The sequence below is a fragment of the Protopterus annectens genome, chromosome 1.part2 (genome assembly GCF_019279795.1).
Source record: "Protopterus annectens isolate FY-2018-M chromosome 1.part2, PAN1.0, whole genome shotgun sequence".
In the NCBI taxonomy this organism is placed as follows: Eukaryota; Metazoa; Chordata; order Ceratodontiformes; family Protopteridae; genus Protopterus; species Protopterus annectens.
In genome coordinates, this window is record NC_056727.1 from 1,066,648,158 (window position 1) to 1,066,674,699 (window position 26,542).

The 26,542-nt window shown below is 36.6% G+C and overlaps 1 protein-coding gene across 2 annotated transcripts in view; it reads right to left on the reverse strand.

Annotated features, from left to right (window-relative positions):
* Positions 1 to 26,542, reverse strand: part of LOC122792230 (arf-GAP with SH3 domain, ANK repeat and PH domain-containing protein 3-like) — a 1,314,966-nt gene that overhangs the window by 172,729 nt on the left and 1,115,695 nt on the right. The window lies entirely within an intron of this gene.

A 26,542-nucleotide genomic window follows, 5' to 3' on the forward strand; every position in this document is an offset into this window, starting at 1 on the left:
GATATGCATCCAGCTAGACTAGCCCGGTTAACAAATGTAAAATAAAATAAAATAAAATAAATTTTACTTCAAGACATTTACCACATAAAAATCCAAGTAAGCGCTTTAATTTTATGTACTGCAAAACTTCTTCAGACCAAAGTTCTACTTTTTTTTTATTTATGGGTTTGTTTTCAGTCCATGTGGTTTCTTAGCTTTTTTTTGTTAAAGGAATGAAAAACTAATAAAAAAGGATTTCTCTAAGCTACTAGGTGAAATTATTCTACTATTTCAACATTTAATGGAACTTTTACGACTTGACAATGCTGTGCTGCATTTTCTTCAGTCCAAAACCAGCAATCCTAATTTTTTTTTTAAATGACAGAATGATTAAACCAAACTGATGTCTATTAATAGTTAATGTGAAAAGATCAGCTATCAGGCTCCCTATCAGATGTGTCAGACCCAACACTGACAGTCCCTTCAAAAAGCAAACAACAATTCAACCAATAAAAATATACATTTTTAACTCACTGTTTTATCTTTAAAGTATTTTGCTGACGGGCTATACCCCATGCACCTCCTAACATCATGACTGTGCCCCCACACTCCTGTACATTGTCTTCAGGACTAGCATACCTTGAAATAGGTGGGAATTCTCAGGTACTGTGACCTCTGATTTATCAGTATATATGTTGTGTCTTTCGGCTTTTCCTGGTTACGGGTTGCCACAGCAGAACTCCGGTCCGCTAATGATTGGTAGTTGATTTTTACGTGCCGAGTTACCAGCCCTGACGCACAACCTTCAACGAAGGTACGCCCATTCACGCATGTCTCCACGCAGAAGATGCTCTAGCTGAGAATCGAACCGGACAGGGTCTTACTGTGAGGCAACAACGCTACCACAGCACCACCATACACGTGCTGTTCCATTATTCTGAAATGTCATTCCCAGAAGTGCAAAAGACACCCACATTTTATGAATAATCCAAAATTCAATTTCAAAACCTTCTAACAGTTTTGACTACAAAAAATAATGAACCAAAAACAGACACACTGGAAAAAGAGGTAAATCCAACAATTTCAAACTACCAAGTACTTTCATCCCAGAGTACTACGGACTTCATCAGAACATCACTCACAATACTTGCCACAATATGTGTACCAAAACTGAGTCATGTGACAATCAGCTAACCAAATGCACACACAATTAAAATTTGTTAAAATTCCTATTCTTTCAATGTTTGAATGCTTTCCTCTTTTTAAAGTTATGAAAAGCTTCTACAATTAAACTAAAATGTAAGAAAAAAACACTGAAGTAAACAATGTCATAACTTAGCTGCCTACATTTTCAACATAATATTTGTAATAAAAATAATCATTAGGCTCTTACTATTCTCCAGCATCCAGCCTCAACTGCCCCGTCAGTTCATGACACTCATCTATTTTCCCATGAAACATCTCTAATAAAGGGTTGTACTTGTTCCAAGACACAAAATAAAAACTTAAGAAAAGTAGTATGTGTTCTTGTGTGTTTACTAAGCACTGCCTTTATTGTTTTCTAATGCCACATAAATGCTCATACAGTAAACTCTCAATTAACCAGAACTCAAGCAACCAGCACTCTCAAGCAACCAGCAAAATAAATTGAAGAAATACAGTGCTATTTTCATGTGTTGCACTTTCTGTTTTCTCCCAGCAGAAACATACCTTATGTTTTTAGAGTTTTAAAAAGGAAGATATGAATAAATTCCCTCTCTCTCCAACATGAGAACAAGTTAAAGCAAACAAATAGTATAGGGTACAGTTGAATTAGTCAGGACTGTTTTGAATAGTAACTCTCAAGCAACCAGAAACTACAGTTATCCAGCATCTACAAATCTTCTTGGGTGCCAGTTAAGTAAGAGTTCACAGTATATCCTTCTGTGCAACTGCTATTAAGTCTTTTCAGTACAGAAGGCAGAACATAAAACACACTGGGCAATATATACAACCCCTTTGAAGTAACAATTAATGTAACTCCCTCTGTACAATAGTTTTATTATTTGTGTTATCAGCAATGTTATTATCCCTTGAATAATACAGTAGAACCGGATTCTCTTCAAAAATATAACTGCACTGTCTGCAGTGACCACACAAACATCAGCTATAGGAGTTTTTTCAACCATGCTTTTGATTATTAAAATTTCTTTTAAAAACAAAAAAGGACAGGGCCCTATAATTTACAGTTTGGTGTAATGTCGTCTGAAAATATTGTCTAATACATTTTCATAGCACATTTCAATATTCTGTGAATAAGTCAAAATCATGGGGTACAAAAACAGCTCTCTTTCTTATGTTTATTAGCAAGTAACTCACCATTATCTACATTTCCATTTAATATTGATTTATATAGATTCACTTCTGTAAGTTTGACTAGTCCCAGTTACGGTCTCTAACAAGTTCCTAGAATAGGCTCTGTCATAGAAAAATTGTTTTAACAATTCCAACTGTCTGAAAAATCTTTCATCATAGCTCATGTTAACATAGATACCCTTATGATCTGGACTTTTATGAGCCTTCTTTTTTTTTCTAAAAATTTTTTTTATTTTTCAAATACATTTGAATTAATTCCATAGTATTTATACATGACATCTTAAATAACTATGTACACTATTTACATTAAGCTGATCCTATAACAGATCTTAATGTATACAGTTACTTTATAAGTATGTCCAATCCATTACCAGAGTGTCTGATCAATTATTATATAGTGTCAATCAACGATAAGACTTTTCCCAAAAGGTTGTTGATAAATGGCTTTGGACAAATTCTTAGTTCTTTAATTTTAATTTCCAATAATGCTGTGGTCTTCAGTAGGCTGTAGAAGTCTTCCAAAGTTGGTATTGTGTTTGTATTCCATCTTCTTGTTATATACTTCCTTGAAATTGCAAGAATAGTCCATACTAGATACACGTTTGACCTATTCAAATGTGGACCTTCGTTCACATTTAATAATACAAGAGCTTTAGTTAAATAAAAAGATTCATTAAATAAAGCTTGTAGACAATTATTAATGGCTTAATTTTAACACAATCAAAGAAAATGTGGTTCCAATCTGCACTGTGTACTTGCTCACATCTCCAACATATTCCTTTTATGGAAGAACTAATTTTACTGATTCTGTCTGGGGTTAAGAATGCTCTGTGCAAGCATTTCCACTTAAAAATTTTCCAGTACTCTGTAAAGGATGTAAATTTTATCGATAATAAGACAGACATTTGTTTTAATATCTTCAGTTAACTGTATTCAGTGTCCCTTTGTTATATATTTCCAATATGATGTTTTGGGTGTTGTTTTACAGTTTATCAATATTTTGTAAAATTTTGAAACACTGTTTCCCATGTCAAAGTCATTATATATGATTTTATATATGTATTTCGTAAATTTAGGTATTTCTTTAAATGAAGACTGGTTAATTATTCTACTTATATCTTTAGAATATGACAGAATACTGTGTAAAGTTAGCCAGTCCTGTTGTGGAATTTTGTATGTTGTTTTTATTACCTGCATATCTAAAACTTTTAGTTCTTTGATACATTGGAGCCAACAAACAAATCTTTTCTGTTACCAAGAATTAATAATTTCTCTACATATTTTACGTGGAAAGTTCTTTGAGACTATAAATGGCGTTAAAAGATCAAATCAGATTTTTAAATCTACATTTGCATTAATAATTTTCCTAAATGAGTCAATGTAATAATTAATATGAGTTTTAGTGGGTTTAGTTATGTTATATTGCATACTAATACATATGTGCCATGGCAAATTGTTTTTATCTGTTATTTGATTTTTTTTTTTTGTAAATCAAATTCATTTATTGATATTACAGTTAGCAATTCTTTCAAATTTGCAGGGTAATTTGGACATCCAATCTGATATTGTTTTAGATACTGATGCTTTTATATATGTTTCTATATCAAGAAAGTTTCCATGGTCTGATATGATGTATCAAAGCTACTCTGTTTCTTTTGGGAAACCATAAACATTTTATTAGGCATGAATTTATTTCTTTAAGTATATTCCTTTCTGGTAACAGTTGTATTGTCAAGGCTATATATAGGATTTTGGGCAGTAAAACCATTCTTATTAACTGTAGTCTATATTCAAATGTTAATATTATTTTGTTCCATTTTTCCACAGATATTTTAATTTTATTGATATTATTGTAGTTTTTTTAGACTAATTCATTATTATCCTTGCATAACTCAATTCTTGTTTCCCTATGATGTGATCCACCTAGTCTGCAGTTCTTTTTTTTATTTAAAAATAAAAATTTTGATTTTGCTTTATTGAAATGGAGTCCTGAAGTCATGTGAACTTTTGTCAATTAATATATACAATTATTCTTCTAATGTCTCTTTTGTATTACATAATGTTAGTAATATGTCATCAGCAAATAGCATTACTTTAAAACTGTATTGTTCATAAACATCTATTCCTTTGATTTTTATATTGTTACAAATTGAATCTGCCAATATTTCAATAGCCAGAGCAAATAGAATCAGTGACATGGGACATCCTTGCTTAGTGCCTTTTGTTATATGTATAGATTCAGAGGTAAAAAGGACCTAACTTGGCATATGCTAAAATTATTTGTGTGTGTGTGTATATAATATATATATATATATATATATATATATATATATATATATATATATATATATATATATATATCTTCTTTAGGAGATGAACAAAGGATGCAGGAAATTCAAATAGCATTAGGATTTTGAAGAAATAGTCCCAATTTAGGGAATCAAAGGCTTTTTCTATATCTAAGCCAATTATGAGTGTTTCTTTATTTTCTTTACTAACAATCTATAAGAGAAATTATCCTTTTAATATTGTTGTGTGTGTATATGATATATAAATACAGTTTGATCATTATTTGTTATTTTGGATAGGTATTTTCATTCTGTTAGTTAATATTGTCATAAATATCTTATACTCATTAATTAATGATATAGGTCTATATGAAGTACAGAAGTTTGGGGATTTGTTTTCCCGTTAGGATTGGTGTGATTAAGGAATATTTCCAAGAGGGTGATATTAACGCTTGTGACTGAATTTCTAATAGAGTTTTATGGAAGAGGAATAGTATCTTTGAAGGAAAAAGTTTATATATTTCCATAATTATGCCATCTATACCTGGAGCTTTATTAGTTTTACACTCTTTTATTGCATCTGTAATTTCTTTGTAGGATATGGGTGCTTGCAGATCTAGTTTTAATTTTTCTGCTATTTTTTTAATGTTAGAATATTTTCATCTAGATTTAATTGATCAATATGTATATTTTCTTTTTGGAAATGTTCCATATAGTGATTTCTATAGGCATCAAGAATGTCAACTGTATCCGAGACATTTTCCCCTTTCTTTTCACGGAAGATAGTTTTAATGTTATTAGTTTTTGATTGCATTTTGATTCTTGTGGATAAATTATGTAGATATTTGGGAGAAGTGGCCAAGGTATTAATTTTTAGCTTTTCTAAAGCTAAACTAGTTTTATGTGCTAGAATTTCATTGTATATATTGTTTAATACTTCTACTTTCTTTTTCATCCCCAAATGATTCTGATTTTTTTTCAGCTTTTACTGACAAAAGTTTGGATTGTAGATCTAATAATTCAGAATCCTTTTCTCTGATTTTTTTTATACCAAGTTAGGGTTTTACCATATATATAATCTTTTAATGAGTCTCATATCATAAGTCATGGGCAGCAAATATTTTATCTATTCTAGTTTGGGTACCAAATCTTTGATCTTGATGGAAAAACAACAAATATTTATCTTCTTTAAATTTTAAAGTATCTACAAGATGAAATGATTCTACCCACTTGTTTAAAGCTTTTGATGCAGCAGATGTACGCAGTGGTCTTTTATTTGTAGTTTCAGAAATATCAAATATACAGTTAAAATCTCCTCCTAATATTAAGCTGCCTTTATAATTATAAGAAATGAAATCCAAGTGTTTTTTTTAACAGTTCCTGTTCCAATGCCTGGGAACTAGCATAGATTGGCTAGGGTCCATATTCTGTTATTACATTTAACTAGTACTAATGCCATAAGGCCTTCTTTATCTTCATACTTATAAATGATTTCTGGGTTAATCACATTTGCTTTCCATAAAATTGTTACCCCTTTTGTCTTTGTCTTATAAGTGAATTGCGCCAATATCATATATTCCTTAGGATTCCATTTGTAATTGCCATTTGTTTTGAAATGAGTTTCTTGAAGGAAGACTATTTGTGCCTTGCTCCATTTTAAATATTTCAATAGATTTGATCTCTTGCTAGGATTGTTTAAGCCATTGGTATTTAAAGATAATAAAGTTAAATCCATCTTAGTTTATTTAGACTATGTATTTTTTGTTTTATTGTGACTATTAAACATTTTTCTCTAAACTATAAAGTATATGTTTGAGCTTTTAAAGGAAATTATCATTTTTATACTTTGACTGTTTACAAATAAAGTAATGTTTTGGAAAACAATTGCTCTAAACAGTCCAGCCAACACAAATACAAAGGAGAAATTGAAAAAGAAAGCTTGAATCCTTGGTAATACGTAATACACTTTATTCCACAGAGACTCCTATTCCTTCGAACACATTAACACTGTACAGAAATATATCCTGCGTTTTCGTTTCAAGTGACTTCCTCAGATGAAGAAAACTGAATGCATACCTGCCAATCGTTGGACGATTCTTGAACCCGCAAGCATATACCGGAAGTGACCTTCCATCTGAAAAAAAAAAGAATTACCCTAATTTTTTTTTTTTTTTTTCAGATGGAAGGTCACTTCCGGTATATGCTTGCGGGTTCAAGAATCGTCCAACGACTGGCAGGTATGCATTCAGTTTTCTTCATCTGAGGAAGTCACTTGAAACGAAAACGCAGGATATATTTCTGTACAGCATTAATGTGTTCGAAGGAATAGGAGTCTCTGTGGAATAAAGTGTATTACGTATTACCAAGGATTTGAGCTTTCTTTTTCAATTGCTCCTTTGTATTTGTAAAGTAATGTTTTGGTCAGGCATACTAAAAATGCTTTTGTGAAATAAATTTAAATTAATAAATGTTAACAAAACTAAGATCCGGACTAGTCATGGAATGAAAATCATTCATAATCTGATGGATAAACCTAAGTCCATCAGATTATCACTCATACCTTATTCAATCCAGAACATCTAATCTCCATAAATTGAATCGTATGGATAATATGTGTAGTAGGAATAAGCAATATTTACATTATTTTGAAAAGATATAGTAGTATTGTACATTAGACAGATTTCTAATACAATATAAATGTCTACTTATTGTATAAGCAATTAATATTTACATGAAAGCTAGATGACAAGCAATTCAATCATATTAAAGTAGGATGTATCATATATAAAACCTCAGTAAAAGATTATAGCACACAGTTACTATATTCACCCTTACTGGTGAAGTCTTTCAAAACTAAAACAGATAGTAATGATATTTATACCTAATGTTTATAGCACAATGCATTTTATAGGATATATCAGAAGTTATATTTTATTGTTTGCCAAGTTGTTCACTTACGTAAAGCATCAAGTTTGTTTTATGTGAACATTGATGAAAGTTAGTGCATTTTAATTATCAGTGCATCCCTCTTCCCCCATTTCCTAAACATACGGATTTTCATATCTGTCATTTCTTATTATAAAATGAGTAAAATTATAGGTTAAAAACAAAAAAAATTCACTTATTGTGATTAATGATTACAAAGTCCCTTTCCTTATTTATAAATTGCCATTTTATGGCATATACTGAAAGTTTTCAGATTTAAATGGCAACATTCTATTTTGTATAATCAACAAAGGTTAAACTGAGTGAATATTGTCAATTTAATACTATATGTTCAGAATGCGATTGTTACACTCTGTGACATTCCTAGTTCAGGCTTCTATTGTTTTCCTTGAACAACTTTGTCAGTTTGGTGTCATGTATAAAACATTAGTTACCTTGGTAACAGCTTAAGTATTATGTATGGTCGAGATAGGTGACAAAAACCACAATTCACGTTAAAGCAATTATATGACTTGTTATGCACATTTGCTTATATGAGAAAATCATGCTTCCCCTTGATGTTCAATATAGTGTATGTCATTTATGACAAGTTAAAACAGTAGTGTTATTATGCACAAGCCCATGTTATTAAACTGAGTGTCTATTGTCAATTTAATACTATTTGTTCAGAATATGATTGTTACATTCTGTGGCATTTCAGGTTCAGGCTTCTATTGTTTCTCTTGAACAACTTTGCCAGTTTGATGTCATGTATAAAGCATTAGTTACCTTGGTAACTGCTTAAGTATTATATATGGTCAAGATGGATTACAAAAACTACAATTCAAGTTAAAGGAATTACATGACTTGTTATGCATATTTACTTGTATAATAAAATCATCATGATTCCACTTGATGTTCAATGTAGTGTATGTCATTTATAACAAATTAAGACAGTAGTGTTATTATACACAAGTCCATGTTATTAAAACCTGTCTTTAATATCTAAATTCAGCAGAAAGCTTCATCTTGTATGACAATTATATATTTTATGTCTAGATTTACTAAAATCATACATTACATAACTATTGTGTTTTTTTTTTTTTGGCTGTTGCTTAGTTATTTGAGAGACCACAAGCTGTAATGCTTATTCTTATGATTATTAGCTCCTTCCAAGCATGTTTATATAGTCCATAGATTTTAAATTATGAGATCCTTCTAGTTTCTTATTTGTTATAAGTATATTTCCATCCTTACATACACACATATCAGTACTTCAAGCATGGGCAACAATGCCCATCCAGTTTTGCCAGAACACCATTCACTAGTTCATGTGGTCTGTTTTCAGGCTGTTCTTAAAATATCCAAACCAATATTTGTCCTGTTCCATTTTACCAGCCTGTTCCATGTAATGGCCACTCTACCAGTGAACCACTAAACACACCTTCCATTCCCACAGATATTTCCACAAAGGAAATCTTATGGCTCTCTAGCACTTCCCAGCAACCCCAAACACCCCTAGAATCAACTATCCCCATATGCCCAACACAGCCGAGCAAGCTTACCTCCCAGACCACTGCATTAGTCCTTCACAATAAAACTCAAACTTCCACTCTTATGTAAGTCCTTAATGTGTTTGGACCAAAATACATTTTAAATATAATATCATGCTTATTATTATTTATTTATTTATTTTTTTTTTATCAAGAATCAACTTAATGAGCTAAATGAAGTGTTGGGAGACCATCAATATGTGTACACGTGGTTTAAAACAGCCCCTTTATTATATTTTTTGTTTTTTTTTAAACCAAAAACTTTATTGCTGGGAATCATCTCAGAGGCTCCTCAGAGCCTTTAAGCATTATCGCCACTCTGTCTCAGTTACCATAGCAACCTGGGAGTGTTTGCTTCTGTTAGTGTGTCTGTGCACTGCATATCAGAGGCTTGCGATGCGCCTGAAGCAAAGCTTCACTTCACTGCAACTTCAAGCCTAAATTCCTTCCCTTTCAGCGATGCAGCAGCCAGGAAAAGAACGGAGAGCAAACATATTAAAAAAAAAAAAAAAAAACCTCGTAACAAGCTGCCACAACAAGAGATAACACATTCTTCTAACCTTCCCACCTCTCACTCAGCAGATGCATAAACAAACTATTCTCTTCCTAAATATCCCAAATCACAGTTTTATCCACCCCCTTCCCCTGTATCCAGGCTAAAACACCAAATATCTCTTCCTAATACACAAGCATCAGTAAACCTTGATCACAAGCTGCAACCCACAGCTTCCTGGAGAAGAAAATGGCAACATATAACAGCTGCCAGACACAGCTGCATCCACGCATACCATGTCAGGCTTAGTCAAACAGCACTCGAAGCTATGATACCTGCCATAATTGATATTAACTATGTTAAGACATTATAATAATGACATTTGTACTAGCTGCCAGACACAGCTGCATCCATGCTCACCATATCAGGATTGATCAAACAGCACTATTAGCTGTGATACCTGCCATAACTGATATTAACTCTAGACAGAATAATGATGACATTTGTACTAAGGGCTTGCTACTATTATTTAACCAGGATATACACGACATTTCTAAATCATACTTTAACTGAAGAAGGCATTAGTCACCATGACAGCATTTTTTTTCAAAACACTACTGTTACTGCTATTATATATAATGTTAATTTGTTACATTTGAGTCTGAACTCGGATGAATGGTACTTTGTTGAATTAGTTAATTACTTAAATTATTATAAGTAAAATCAGAGAAAAATGAACAAGATAAGTATTCATGGAGTTCAAGCAGGGGAATAGAAACGTCTATGTTTGTATTATATGTTGTTTTGTTTGGCTTATACATAATGTAAATAGTAACCCATCTTGACCTACCTTTGTTTGTGAAGAATTATTGGACTCTGAATATTCTGAATAAATCATTACTGTTTCTCAGTTGTTTAAGGAATGCTCTTTTTTTAAAAAATAAAAACAGATGACAAGTGATGTACCATATTAGTTGACACTTTGAGAAATGTAGTTGTAAGAGTTATTTTTTTGGGACAGCTATCTTGGAATCAGTTTTTTATTTCTTCTTTCTAGCATCAGTCCAAGGATTTGTTTCTTTTATTCTTTTTACAAGTAGGGGCTATCCATTCCATTTCTTCTGGGATAGACACTATGTTGTTGTTTTTGATGAATATAATAGCTTCTTCCAAGTCATTAAAGGTTCTCATCTCATTGGCAAAAAGTATTTTTATCTTGGCTGGAAAGGTTTGGTTTCAACAGTTTTATTATTGGCCAGACTTTTTTCCTTTGTTCTAGTATTCTGGAAGAATAATCACAGTCAAACCTTATCAGGCTTTGATTGTATTTTAAGGGTGATTTTCTCCAAGCAGGTTTTATTAGTTCTTTGTCCAGAAATGAAAGAAATTTTATAACTATGGATCTAGGTGGAGTATTTGTTGAGTTAGAAGCAGGTTTCCTCAGTGCCCTAGGCGCCCTTTCAATTCCAAATGAAAGTCTCTCTTTCAAGTCTAAATATTCAGGAATCCAGGTTAAGAATGAAATAATGTCTTGACCTTCAGTGTTTTCAGGCAGACCAAAGATCCTAATGTTGTTTCTCCTTTCCCTGCTTTCTAAGTCATCGATTTTGTTAAGCAGCCGTGTATTCTGTTTAAGCAGAAATTCTTTTTGGAATTCTTCCTCTTTGAGTCTCCCTTCAATGTAATTTAGGGAAGTCTCTATATTTGTTATTTTTGTATGGTGTTACTGTGATAGTTCCTTAAGAGTATCAGTCTATTTTTGAGAATTTAACTTGAGGTTTTCTAAGTCATCTTTAAAGCCATCCATCTTCAAAGATAGTTCCTGTAAGGTAGATGTCATCAATTGCGGTTCTTTTTTCATAGCAGAATCTGGGTGAGAATTCCTTGAGTTGTTCATATTCAGTGACTCAATATATCTCCAAGTTACTCGACAGGAAAATGTTTGTACATCTCCACCAAAACTGATATTTATGTAGTTTAGTAGTTTGTCTACAGATTTCTGACATTTTAAACTTGAAAATAATAAAATGTTCCTATATTATTATACTAGTTTATGGAGCTCTCAAAATTCACTGCTCTCAGTTGGCCATCTAGGCTCCGCCGAGCTTTCTTTTTTGATGTATACGGTGACACCAGCTGAAGTGTAAATAATTACTTGAAAAGGTTGGTTCCCTCTATACAGAAGAATTAAACTTTTGACTTTTCTGGGCAGTTGATAGGAGTTTTGCAAATACAGGTGTTGCTGAAAACCACTGTGACCCCACTGGTCTGATAAAAATATTGTCCCTCAAAGAAAAAAACTGTGAACATTTACTGTGGCAAAAATTACTGTATTCAAGTATTCTTTTCTGTTCAGATATTTTAAAATTGCAACTTACTGCTCTGATTATGATGGAAAACTTTGTACCTCTACATAGGATGAAACTGATACTCTATGAGAGCTAGCGGATGTATATACACACACACACATATACATACATCTGTGTGTGCATGTTTGAAAAAGAGCAAGCCCACTGTGAGATTCTTTGAATGTGTACAGTATTTAATCTAAGCTATCAAGTTTTGTTGTTTTTTTTCTGAGACAGTTAAATGAATATAAATTCAAAAACTCTATCTTTAATTAAAAACAATACACTTTTATTGTTACTCTCAGATGTATTAAAAGCATGTTATAAAACTATGCAAATGAATTGGGGAAAAAAAATACACCATAAAATGTATAAACACTTTGAAACTAAATGTTAACCATTCTGAGGGATATGCTCATATTTAACTGTGGAATTAGTTTATGCTCTGTTTAACTGTAACTTTAGCTTCCAAATTTGAATCACACCAAACTTCATGGAGACAGTACCAGAAGAGAAGAGGAACTGGATCAATTTTAGTACACGAGGTCAATGAAGTGATAAAACAGCAATTCCACTGTGGAAAAGTTTTATCGGTTTATAGTTATAGAACTGTAGGTTGTATAAAAAAACATTTATCAAGTCTAAGTCTCATCCTACAAACATTGAAAAACTGTGGTAAAAACAAAAATATCTACATGCATAAATAAATACAACAAAAGGAAAATGAACATAAGAACATATAACAAAATAAAGACCTACAAACCAAGGTCAACATCAGAAAGTTTTCCACAGAGAGGTGTTGGAGCTCATTCTGGACTCAAAAGAAAAGCTCACAAGGCCACCAAGAACTAACACCAAGATAAGAAAAAACAAAGGATTTATCACAGTTAGTTCAACACTTTCTGTTAACACCTTGTAAAGGAGCAACTGAAATGTTTAAAGAAAAAGTATTGGAGTTTTACAGTGTCTTGTACATCATTACCCACTGGATTATTGAAGCCTAACAAACAATGACTTTATCACTTCTGATTCCCTAGACTTAATAAATATTTTATACAACCTACAGTTCTATAACTATCAATAACCTATTGGTTGACATGAGCAGAAAAACAAATTTGGATCTACCCATATACCTGTCTTTAAACGAATCTACAGTTTCAATCACTCTGTGCTATATTAAGTACTCGCCTTTTCATTTATGTCTCCCAAATCTCATATGCTCACTTTTTGATGTATTTATCAGCATATTACTCTCTTGTGTCCAAATGGTGATTTTCAAGTCATGTGCATATAGCCTATGGAACACCTCAGATGAAAAAGACTGACTTGAAAGATGCACTCAAAAGACGTATGGGCCTAGGGTACAGCCCTATGGTGCACCGTGACTGTAACCAAGAATTTCACATGTTCAATTCCTGTAAAACACTTGCCATGCCCTATTTGTAAAGCCATGTAGCTATCCATTTTATCAATATTGTGTTTTGTATATGACTCTATCAAATGCTAAAGTTAAATCTACATAAATTATATCACAACACAATGTTTCATTCATAGCTCATGTTATAGGTGATAACAGATCTATTTTCAACATATGCATGCTGATATATGGTTTCAAGTCCCCACCTTTACAATTCTGAGAATTTATCCAATACAACCTTCTCCATTATTTTTTCACAACATGAAAGTAAACTTTTGGGTCTTTATGACTCTGGGTTTGTCCTACTTCCCTTTCCTTTAAAGACAAGTTTAACACATCCATGTCCCCAATCATGTAGAATCTCCCCATATTTATACAACCTAGTAAATAAAAGATAAAATGGCACTGTAAGTTCATGCCAAAGTGTTCGCTGGTTATTATTATCAATTCCATCTCCTCCCTTTGATTTGTATTGATCCACTCTGCTTAGTTCTTTTTCAATATAATCTAATCTGATTTCAGTATCTGAGGGTACCTGGATGTCATTAGGACAATTTATCACCCCCCTTAGTGGAGCCAAACTGCTCTGCATAAGATTTTGTGTATCTATAATCTGTTGTGTCTCTCAATAAATTTTAGAACCTACAGAGTTTATCAATGTGTATGCCTTTACTCCTTCCACATCTTATGTATCTGTAAAATAGTTTCTTATTATGCTCAATATCTTTATATACATTTTCTTCAAAATGTTTCTTGAGCTTGTCTCACACTATGTTTAATCTGTCTGTCCAGCTTATCTATTTCAGGTTTCAAAGTTGTAGTTCATCCTCTTTGCCATTTCTTATACTTTTTGTCTCTCACCTTAATCGAGTATCTTGTTCTCATGGAAATATAGACTCCCGTCACTGTGCGCCTAGATTTTGATGTTAATTTTTTTTTTTTTTTGCATTCAAAGAATTTTTCTTTCAAAACATTCTACATTTCTTGTACAGTTGTTCCACTGAACGTATCACTCCAATTAGTTTTACACAGTACAGTACAGTTGTGTACACTTACCATAAATGTAGATGTTAAGAGTGTATTCACTGTAGCAGTCCTCACATATGGGTTATCTGGCTCCCGGTAGCCCTCAGTCGGCCCGAATACCAAAGTCCTTGGTATATGACGTTGGCTGCCAATGGTTGTAAAACTGATGTCAGAACGTCAGGTATAAAGGCAGGCAGCAGATGTCATTTCCTCAGATTTTCTTGCCTTAACTGTCAGGAGCCCCCAAAAGAAGGCTAACCCAGAAAGGTAACACCCTGGATACATGTCATACAAATAATAAAAATGTATATAGTCTGTGCCTTAGGAAAAAAGGGGGAATGGAGGGTGGGAAACCAGGACTGCAACAGTGAATACATTCGAGCATCTACATTTATGGTAAGTGTACACAACTCTACTATGTTCTTCGTGTTTCACTGTTGCAGTCCTCACACAGAGGTTGATTCCCAAAGCCCAGGAAAAAGACAAAGGAGGGAGGAAGGATCACAGATTAAGGGTTGGTAAGGAGGCCCTGCAAAACTGCAGAGGCAAAACCAGCCCTGAATTTAGAAAACAAAGGTAGATTGTAATGCTTTGTGAAAGTATGGACAGAAGACAGAGTAGCTGCTTCTAGAATGTCCTTAGTAGGCACACCTCAGAAAAGCTGCAGAGGTAGAGGCTGCTCTAGTAGAATGGGTCCCAATACCCTGAGTGGGAACCTTCCCATGCTGCAGGTAACAAAAGTGAATACAATGAGCAATCCATTTGGAGATGGTTTGTTTTGAAATAGCTTTACCCTGAGCCCCAGGAGCAAAGCTAACCAACAACTGTTCAAATTTTCGAAAGGATTTAGTCCTAAGTAAAATCTCAGCCGTCTATGCACATCAAGAGAGTGCAGAATCCTTTCCCCTTTACTTTGGGGATTGTTGAAAAATGTAGGCAGGTGAATAGACTGGTTAAGGGTTAAAGTGGAAACTACCTTAGGCATGAAGAAGGGATTAGTTCTCAGAGAAACTCAATCTGAGTGAAAAATAATGAAAGGTTCAAATGCCATTAAGGCTTGCAGCTCAGATACCCTTCTAGCTGAAGTAATAGCTAAAAGGAAAGCTGTCTTCCAGGATAGAAACTTCAAATCTGCAGAGGCAGCTGGTTCAAATGGAGGCAGAGTAAGTTTTTCCAGGACAAAATTAAGATCCCAAGCAGGAGTAGGAGCTCTTCTGGGAGGTCTAAGATTACTGGCTCCCCTCAGGAACTGCTTCATCAAAGGGTGAGAAAAAATGAGTTGCTCATAAGAACAATGAGCCAAAATTGCTGAAGCATGAATTTTGATTGAAGAAAGTCCACCATTAAGCAGTCCTGCTAGGTAGTCAAGAATGAGGGAAAGAGAAGGATGAGAAGAGTCTTCTCCTTTAGCCAGCATCCAAGAGCAAAATATTTTCCATTTATCTGCATAGGATTTTCTGGTTCTAGGCCTCCTGGCCTCATGAAGAACTTCCACCACCTGTTGGGAAAGATTTAAGTATTAGCCAGGCAGTTAAATGCAGAGTTTGAAGATGAGGATGAGGGAACTTTCCCCCTTCCTGAACCAACAGATCTGGTACCAGGGGAAGATACCAAGGCTGAGCCTGGGAAAGACTGCGAAGCAGGGGATACCAATGCTGCCTGGGCCAATCTGAAGCTATCAGAATAGCCTTTGTTTTTTCGTCCCTTATCTTTAGCAGCACTCTGGGAAGAAGAGGCAGAGCAGGGAATGAATAAACTGAGAGATGTGTCCATGGGAAGGACAACGCGTCTACCCTCCAAGCTTTGTTGTGAAACTCCCTGGTGCAGAAGGTTGGAAGGAGATGATTGGTGTGAGAGGAGAAAAGATCCACTTGTGGTGAGTCCCAATGATGAGTAATGCGATGGAAAATGTCCTTGTTCAGTTGCCACTCGTGAAAATCCAGAACATGTCTGCTCAAATGATCCACCAAGGAGTTTAGCCTCCCTGGGAGATACTGGGCTATTAGATGTTAGCCCATGGATGATGCTATGGACCAGAGTCTCATGCTTTGTCTGCACAAGGGGTAAGAGTGAGTCTCCCCTTGCTTGTTGACGTACCACATGACTGTGGTATTGTTTGTCCTGATCAGCAGAGTCCCAGGGTAGAGTAGGTCCTTGAAAGCCAGCAAGATCTGCTGCACTGCCATCAATTATTTTACGTTTATGTACAGATGAATCTGATGGTTGCTCCAAGTCCCCTGTATGCCCCTGCCTTCCAGATGAGCCCCCCCTGCAACATATGAGGCATCTGTGCTGAGAGTCTGGCTGGCAGGCAATGGGCGGAAAGGCAGACCCTTGTTCTCAGAACAGGCTGTTGCCCACCAGAGGAACTCCATTTGTAGACAGGGAATCAGTGGAAGAATCAAGTCTAAGTCCTGTGTGTGTTGACACCAAAGATTCTTGAGGTACCATTGAAGTTTTCTCATATGCAGCCTTGCATATGGGATCATCAAAATACATGAAGCCATGAACCCCAGTGCTTGCAAGCATTGCCTTGCAGAGAGCTGCGTCACGCTTGCCAAGTTCATGAAGTAAGCCGAAAGATCTTCTTGCTTCTGTTGTGGGAGGAATACCATCTGGTTGGCTGTATTCAGACTCGCTCCCAGGAAAACAGTCTCCTTTGTAGGAACCAACTTTTGACTTCTTTTCGTTGAGAGTGTAACCCAAAGAGGTGACAGTGTTCTTCACAACATCCAAATCCTTTTCTAGTTGTTCTGGGGAGTTTGCTTGAATGAGACAGTCGTCCAGGTAAGGATACATTTGAATGTTTCTCTACCTGCAAAAAGCAATGGCTGGAGCCAGGCACTTGGTAAAACTCTGGGAGCGGTAGATAAGCCAAAGGGCAATGCTGAGAAATGAAAGTGTTGCTTCCCAGCACTGACGTGAAGGAACTGCCTGCAACTTTCCCTTATTGGGATGTGCAGATAAGCCTCATTTAGATCCAAAGTTACCAGCCATGAATCCTTGCCCAGCATTAGTAGTAACTGTTGAAGGGTGAGCATCTTGAATTTGGGAATCACCAGAAAAGTGTTTAGAATAGACATCCAGAATAGGGCACCAGGTGCCCCCTTTCTTGGGTACCAGAAAAAGTCATGAATAAAAACCTAGGCCTGCCTGAGTGGCAGGAACTGGCTCTATAGCCCCCATAGTCAGTACAGAAAAAAATTGAGTTTCTACCTCTGCCCTGAGAGTTCTGGGTATGTCTGGGTACCCTTGTAAAACAGGGAAGGTGTGAAAGTAAAACTTGTAATCTTGGTTTACTATGTTGAGCACCCATTTGTCGTCTGTGATGGTAGACCATACCTCTGCGAACCTGACTAACCTTCCCCCCAAAAGAAATCCAGGGCCCACAGAGGTAGGCACAAGAAGGCCGGAGTCATTGAGAATGTTTGCTTTGGGGAGCTGGCTTAGAACTCCATGATTTAGCAGAAGAAGAATGCCATTTCTTAGCCCTTTGAGGGGCAGAAGGCTGCCCAATGGAAGATCGGAAACCCTACGCCTAGAGCGACCCTGCTTGCCAAAATCAGGGAAAGACCAATTCTTGGAAGGATAATGCCTACTAAACCGAGGATGCTGAACCTGAAGGAAATCTCTTACAGCTTGCACAGATTTTGCCTTATCCTCCAATTTCTTCAGTACCTCCTCAGCCTTATTACCAAAAAGGCTGCCTTGTGCAAAGGAACATCCAGCAATTTAAACTTAACAGGTTCAGAAAGAGGCTTCTCCCTGAGCCAAGCACGCCTTCTAATTACAGAACCAGTGGCTGCTGCTCTGCAGGAAGCCTCCAGTGTCAAAATCACAATGAAGTGAATGCTTATTAACTAAAGTGGCAGAATTCAGTAAGTCTTGTAAATCTTTGTTCTCCCTCAAGGAAGGAATATCTCCAAGTTTAGCCTTAACAGCCTCCAAAGTATGCTGCTGATACTTAAGCATGTGAAAAAGACAATTCATGGATCTAATGGCAAGAGTTGCAGAGGTATAGACTTTTTTACCCCACCTGTCCAAGGCCCTAGACTCCTTATCAGAAGGCACAGGGTTTTTAGCAATAGTAGCCTTAACACCCTTGGGGCCTTGAGAAATAATTTCTGGATCAGCAGTAGGGTTTTTAAAAAGGAAATTATGTGATTTAGGAACCCTATAATACCTATCCGGTTTTCTGGGGCAGGAGGAACAGAATTAGGAGTTAAATAATTTTCCATGAAAACATCGACAACTTCCAAAACTGGAGGTATAGCCAGAGGCATATGCTGAGGCAAATCCAAAAATTCCCTAATTCATTTCTTAGACTGTGGAAAATCCTGTCATTCCCATTTAAAATGCTCCCTGAGGGTATTCAAAGTATCCCCAAAGGAAAAATCTTCCAGAGTGGAGGTAAAGGGATAGAGTCCTCAGCATCAGAATCCTCAAAGCCAGAAAAAAATTGAGAATGTCCTTCTTCACCAGCAGACACACTGGAAATCCCAGAATCTGAGATAGACAAAACATCTGGAGATAATTCCCTAGCCTTCTCTAAGGGGGGGGGGGGGTGAGAGCCCCTAATCAGGGAAAGAAGATCACCAGCCATCTTTACAAACTGGGACTGAGGCACAGGAGGGGAGGCCGACGCCTGCCTGTGAGTAGGTTTGCGGCTGGGACGTTTACTAGCAATCCGGAGGGACTCGGGAGGCCTAGCAACTGCAGAAGTCTGAACTAAGGTAGTCGGTCTGGTTCTGGTCTCATGTCAAAAAGAAGAGGAGTCAGAAGCCAGTGCCTGCAAAGGGGCTCCGGACCCATCTGAGGCGGCGACAGGCGGAGGGTCTGAAGATGAAATAGCAGCCTGCGGCATGGAGAACTCCGTAAAAGGTCTCGACAGAGACTTGTGGCTGAAAATCTGCGGACTGCAGGGGCTGCAAAAGCGCCTCACTGGCTATTGCTGTGCTAACTACCAATTTCCCTGGTGCGTCATCAGCAGATTTAACCCTAGGCCTGTCGCGGTCCTTCTCTTTGTGTTTCCTAGGTATATCCGAAGTTGGGAGATCAGAAGACACCATACCAACGAATTTAGGTCAGACTCTGAAATGCTTATACAAAATCTTAGCTCTACAGCGTATGGTATGCAGGTTAAAGGAAGCACAGAGATCGCAGTTAGGAATGTTGTGCTCAAGGCCTAAACAAGTTATACAATAGGAATGGAAATCATGGTGCGGAATCCGTTTTTCGCAGGCAAGACAGTTATTAACTTTATCTGACATTAGTGAAAGCAAGAAAAGAGGATCCCCAATGGGGTACTTATCTGAAGGCATCTTCAACTTGGTAGTTGGAAAGCAAAATTAAGGTAAACGGCCGACCAGCACTAGTGCGAATTGCATCTGCTTCGGGCTCCGCGGCAAGAAAGACTGAGGAAATGACGTCGGCTGTCTCCCTTTATACCTGACGTTCTGACATCAGTTTTACAACCGGCGGCAGCCGACGTCATATACCAAGGACTCTGGTATTCGGGCAGACTGAGGGCTACCAGGAGTCGGATAACCCATATGTGAGGACTGCAACAGTGAAACACAAAGAATATCTCTTTTGTTTCCACATATTTCAATGTGTTGTGACCAGTGTTCCATACCTGAAGTCAACTCCTAGTTGGTCAGATCCGACCATAAGCTAATTACCCTAGATATCCACATACTGCCCCCACCCCCATTAAGGAAACCATGGTAAAAAATTTCTCCAAAGCCAACTTCATGCTTCTTAAGACAGAAGTAGCGAACTTCATGACACCCATACAGATGGACAATACATTTAAGACTGCTGAATCCTACACAATTGCACTCTATAAGCACTTACACAAGTGCATGGATTGTGCTATCCCAAACAGAACCAAGACGTTATCCTCCAAAAAAAAGAAGCCAATCTGGTGGTCCCTTGCCCCAAACAAACTCTACAACAGAAGGAAGAAACTGTTGCAAAAGAGTAAAATCCCATGAGTGGAGGAGCTTCCTGGTCAGCCTCAGTAAGAAGCTGAGATCACATATAAGATCCTCCAAAACTAGCTACGAAAAAAAAAATCGCCACTGATTCTAGGGACAACCACAAAGCATTCTACAGCTATGTCAAGAATCTTAATAGCAACACCTAGATCTGCTCTGAGTAACGGCACAAAAATTATAGAAACAACTGGTATTGCCAACATCCTGGCAGATAGGTTCAGTGTTAACTTTACCACCCTCTCACACCCTAAAGGGCCCATATCTACACAGGAAGAATGCAGAGTTCCTGTAATCACAATTATGCAGGTAAACGCTGCACTCTCTAAAGCCAAAAACACAGCATCCATGGGACAGGACAACATCCCAGGCTGTGTTTTACACAAACTTCAGAATGAATTGGCTCCCCACCTAAGCACCATGTTCAGTCATAGCCTCACATCAGGCTTTGTGCCCACTGAATGGCGCACAGCAACAGTTATCCCACTCCACAAAGGGGGAGCCACCACTGATCCCGTGAACTATTGCCCTATTAGCCTGATGAGCCTGGTCTGTAAGGCCATGGAACGTATCATCATGGAACTCATAAACAAAGATATTGGTAACCCCCAAACTCTGGATCCCACCCAGTTCAGGTTTGTGAAAGGCAGATCATGCCTCCTGAACCTGATCGACTTCTCTGAGGCAGTTACCAAAGTCGTAGACGAGGGTAAGGTGGCTCCCACAGCCTGGCTTAACTTCGCCAAGGCATTCAACACCAGCCTCCATTCTGGAATTATAGCTAAACTCACTAAACTAGGTTTAAATTCCTACGTCACAAGATGGGTTGCCAACTGGCTCACTGACAGAACCCAAAAGTTGCACACTCCAAATCTGATGTCAAACCAGTGACAAGTGGAGTACCACAGGGTTCAGTCCTGGGACCTCTCCTGTTTGGTATCTACTTCTCTGAAGTACAAGCTAACACAGAAGGCCTTTGGCTAACGAAGTTCGCAGATGACTGCAAACTAGGAGCCATAGTAGAGTCCCCAAATGATGTGGACATCCTACAAAAGGGCCTCACTGAGACAGATGCCTGGTGTCAGAGCCATTGCCTCAAGTTCAATGCCAAAAAGTGCACGGTCATCCCCTTTGGTAAAAACTCTGTACCCATGAACTATCACATAGGCAGCAGTCTACTTAATGTCGAATGTGTGATAAGAGACATTGGGACCCAGGTGGACAGTAGTCTCTCCTTTGATAATCACAATGCCACATTAGTCAGGAAATCCTTCTACGTGGCACACCTCATCACAAAGGGTTCTCATCCAGGAAAAAAAGAGGTCATTATTCCTCTCTACTCGACACTCATTAGACCCATTATAAAGTGCAATGTCCCTTTTGGAATGTACCTCACAAGACATCTGCAGCAGCTGGAAAGGCCAAAGAAGTACCTCACAAAGAGAATTACTGGCCTCAAAAAGATACCCTACACTGACAGACTCAAAAAACTCCAGCTTTACTCCGTAGCATACTGCCTACTCCAAGGTGACTCTGGAACAAGCTATCCATCTATGTCAAGCAAAGTCCCTCATTAGTAATCTTCAAGAAAAATCTTGATGAGTAGATGGGAACCCCAGCAGACCACTTTTATGGCTCTGCTCGACAGGGGCACAAGAAAATAGCTTTCTTGGGTAGTGTAAGCCAGGGAACCTTGTTGGCTAGGCTTACTTAGGTCCTTGGGCCGACAGCCTAGTACCTACCTATGAACCTATTATCTTCTGTGCACTGGTTTAGATTTCTGCCTGGCAGAATTATCTAGCAACAAATTAACCTTTAAAAACCCATGATCACTGCACATCAATGGTGGTAAAACCTGACATGAAGTAACAGTAATTTCTTTAAGAGCTCAAACAAGGTCTAGTATGTTCCGTTTCCTGGTAGCTTTTTTACAATCTGAAGCAGCTGTTGCTCCTGAACATACGTTGTGAATAATTTCCTTACTATTGTTGTTAAATCAATATTATTCCAGTCTCCTCCTGGTAAATTTAAGTCCCCTGCCACTATTAATCTTTCCTCCTGTGTTTCATGCAGAAATGTATGAATTCCTCTAGGTCTTCAGCACTTAACTTTGGTGGTCTATACACTTCAGCAACTGTTATACATTCCAGGGTTGACTTTATTGTCACAGTTAAAAAATCTACATTATACCATGACCCCCTATTAATATTCCAAAATGTGCACACTGATTAGCCAGCGTGCACGTTGTAAATCGACTTATACTAATGGAAAAAGGTCCGGTCGCCCGGACTTTTTCCATTAGTATAAGTCTTTTTAAAAACACTGTCTCATTATGTTAAAGGAGTTTAACATAGCGACACAGGTTTATAAAAAAACAACAGAGATCTCCATTGCTTATTTTAAAGCTGTCTCGCTATGTTAAACCCATTTAACATAGCGAGACAGGTTTAGAAAAAAAAAAAAGCAACGGAGAAAGCAAGATCTCCATTGCTTTTTACTGTTTCGCTATGTTAAATGGGTTTAACATAGCGAGACAGCTTTAAAATAAGCAACGGACTCCGTTGCTTATTTTAAAGCTGTCTCGCTATGTTAAACCCATTTAACATAGCGAAACAGTAAAAAGCAACGGAGATCTTGCTTTCTCCATTGCTTTTGGCCACAACTCTGATGTACTGCGAGGCATGCAGTACATCAGAACTGTCAGATACCAGACAGCTGTGGAAGGGCAGCAAAGAGGCATTATACAATGCCATTATTTAAGAAAATTAATTATTTCTTTTCTTAAATAATGTCATAGTATAATAGCAATAACCCACTTCTGGGTGTGGGTAATGCGGGATTTACCCAATCTAAATCCCGCATTACCCACACCCAGGCGTGGGTTATTGCTATAGTATTGGTGTTGTCACTGAACATGTAATAATCACAGGTCTCACAACAATATTTAATCCTTATCATAACACCTTTTTTGTTAGAATGTCTGTTAAAGTAAAAACATTATAAATTAACAAAACTGGTTTCCAGTTAATCATGTTTCACAAAAAACATCAATCTTATGGGAACATAGCAAATTTTCCAAAAAAAAAACTTTTATTATTAATGCTCCTAAACTCAGGAACAATCAGAGATGCATCAAATGTTGCTATCTGTGAACTGTTACGTTTCCCACCTGGCAAAAATCCTGCCTTGTATATGTCAAATACTGCAAAATATCTGCTGCAAAAAATGATCTTCTCTGAGCTTGACAATTACACACCACCCTGTCTAAACATGTGTGCCCAGAGTTAGGCTTAGGTACACATTTCCATTGTTTAAAATGGTACATTTTTTACGTAGGTATTTACCCCCAAAAATATTTTCATTCACAGTGACATGACTCTCCTTTCTATATGTGATGTGTGAAAAATGCATCCTAACACCTGTACAAGCTATGCCATCTAAGAGGGCTGTATGTTCTGTACGAACAGTCACTGAGTCCTTGCGCATGAGATCATTTGTACCAACATAAATAAAACAGATCCATACTTCCTTACATTAAAACATTCTAGGGCCTTTTTTCATATCCTCGATTTTTGCTCCTGGCAAGCATAACACTATTTTGATGTTAATTCTTTTCTCTGTAAATGTAAGTAGCAGTTCCTCTACAGAATCTCCAAATACAAGAATATCTTTTCTGACCAGATCTGAAGAATCTTCAACTTCTAATACAGTCATATCTGCTCTATAAAGTGTTACAAAAGAACAATCTTCATCACCATTAGTCTTATTAATCCCTCTGTTTTCATTGCATATTACATTTGCAAGCATACAATTCTCATCCAACTAGCTTTGTACATCCACAGCTTCAGCCATGTTGTCATCTGTCTTTCTCCTCTTTTTTTCTTACAGTAATGTTCTTCAATGCGTCCACATTCAGTTGTGATTTCTTCCTTTTCATTTGCTCCTTGCCTCTTTTCTCTAGCTTATCTTTTGGAAAAATGATGCCTTTTTCTGTAGACTGGATGTCTTTGGCTGGTAGAAAAAATGCATCATTCTCTGTAAACTGTGTGTGCTACATAAAGCAGTGCCTTTTTAGTATGTAGTCTCTTTGCTTTATAAACAGTCATCAGTTGACTTTTCTTCCTTATTTGTTGTGATGTTCTTTCTTTCTTTTCTTCTATATGCCCTGAATCCTCAGACTGCTGAATACAGTACTCGTTATCCAGAATTCCAAAGCTGGCACAGGTATTACCTTTTTCAACAGGGGTTGGGTGATCTTCATTAACAACAGACACTTCCTTTCCTAAATGTTTTCTATTTCTTCTTTGCCTAGCATTATGCATCTCATCAGTCCAGTTATAAATATATATAAAAGAACAGTTCTTTAAGCCGTGCCAATTGCACAAGTGCAATCGTCATCAGTAAGTCTAGATTTACTACTAATAATGGTAAACAAATGATCTAACTTTTCACAAAAGAACACAGATCCAGTGTTATCAGGCGTTACCTTAAATATACATAGCATTTAGCACACTGTGCAAGATACCTGTGCTTTAGCAAATCATTATGGCATACTCATTTATGGAATCCATCTTCAGCTGCAAAGGAATAACGAATTGTAAAAAGAAAAGAACAATCAAAATCAGTTACCACAGAATTCACAGAGATTTTAAATCAACTTATATCAGAAAAATTACACAAACACTATACAACTAAATATTAAATTAAGTAAAATAAAGATGTTGCTCTGACTAGACTAGTTTGGACCCTTGGGATGGCTAGAGTTTGCTATATCCTTTCTAACAACGAACAGTGAACATTAGGGGGTAAATTACAAAATATAAATCAAAGTAAATATTCTTGTCCACAAGCAATCCCTGTCATCATATAAACATTGAAAAACTGTGGTAAAAAATAAAAATCTAAATAAATCTTCTCTTACCATGTGAATGCACAGGCATTCACAAACCAACATAAGACTGTTTAGATAAGCTCTAGACTCAGTTTACAGAAGAATTCATGGGAAGACAAAAGGTGCCTGTTCTTAAAAATACCATTCGATTTATCACTGTTATCAAATCTATACTTGAAATGGCATGACAGATTTAACTTCCTCATGCAGACAATCTGCAGTATCAATTTTTTTACTGTTGCTAGAAGAAAGGTTAAATCCTTTCACAAAAGTTTAAAATGATCCACAGTAATAGTTAAATGACTATAATTAAAAAAGCTACTACCATTATGATTTGGTAAATCACCATTATTACTAGTGACTATATGACGGGAACATTTATTCAAGATTTATTTTTCTTTCATACTATATACATACATAGATATATAGACTTACACACACACACACACACACACACACACACACACACACACACACACACACACACACACACACACACACACACACACACACACATACATATCACACCTGTATATAAATATTTTTGGAATGTTTAGTGTAGGGTCTAACACTTTTAGAATTCATTTTTAGAATGATTTTTTTGGTTGTAATAATTACAACCAGTTTAGTTGTTAGTCATGTGCTCATTTTTAAGTATTTTAACGGATAATGTGCAACAGTTACCTGTTTGATAATGTCCTGTGGTTCATTCCTTTCAGACAATGGTGATAAACCACTAATAAATTTATTTAGTACACACTTGAGTGGAGACTTTAGGTTTGTCACCATTACAAGCAGATACATCCAAGCAACATGACTTTCATTAGATCCAGGAGAGAACAGAAGCTTCCCATTTTTTTCAAAATAAGAAAGGAATAGGAGCAGAATCTACTGCATTTCTCTGAAGGAAAAAAGCCTCTAATGCCCACTTTAGAAGCACACTGTTGGCCTTCTACAGTACTTATGTGAAAATCATCTGGTACTTTGGGGTTCTTGTTTAGGGCAGGACCTCATAGACCCAAGACACAGCCATGTGTGACCATGTCTAGGACTCACTTGTCCACTGCTATGGTTTCCAAGATGAGACAAACTCAGACAGCTGACAGTCAACCTCAACCTCCCATGAGAAGTCCTAAGGGTTAGACAGGATTGCTGCAGTGCTGCATCTGATACCATTTTCCAGGTAGATGCAGTGCAAAACTATTGAGAAGGGTCAAGACTAGCACTTCACAAACTCCATCCAAAGAGATAAGACATACAGCTTCCTCTTC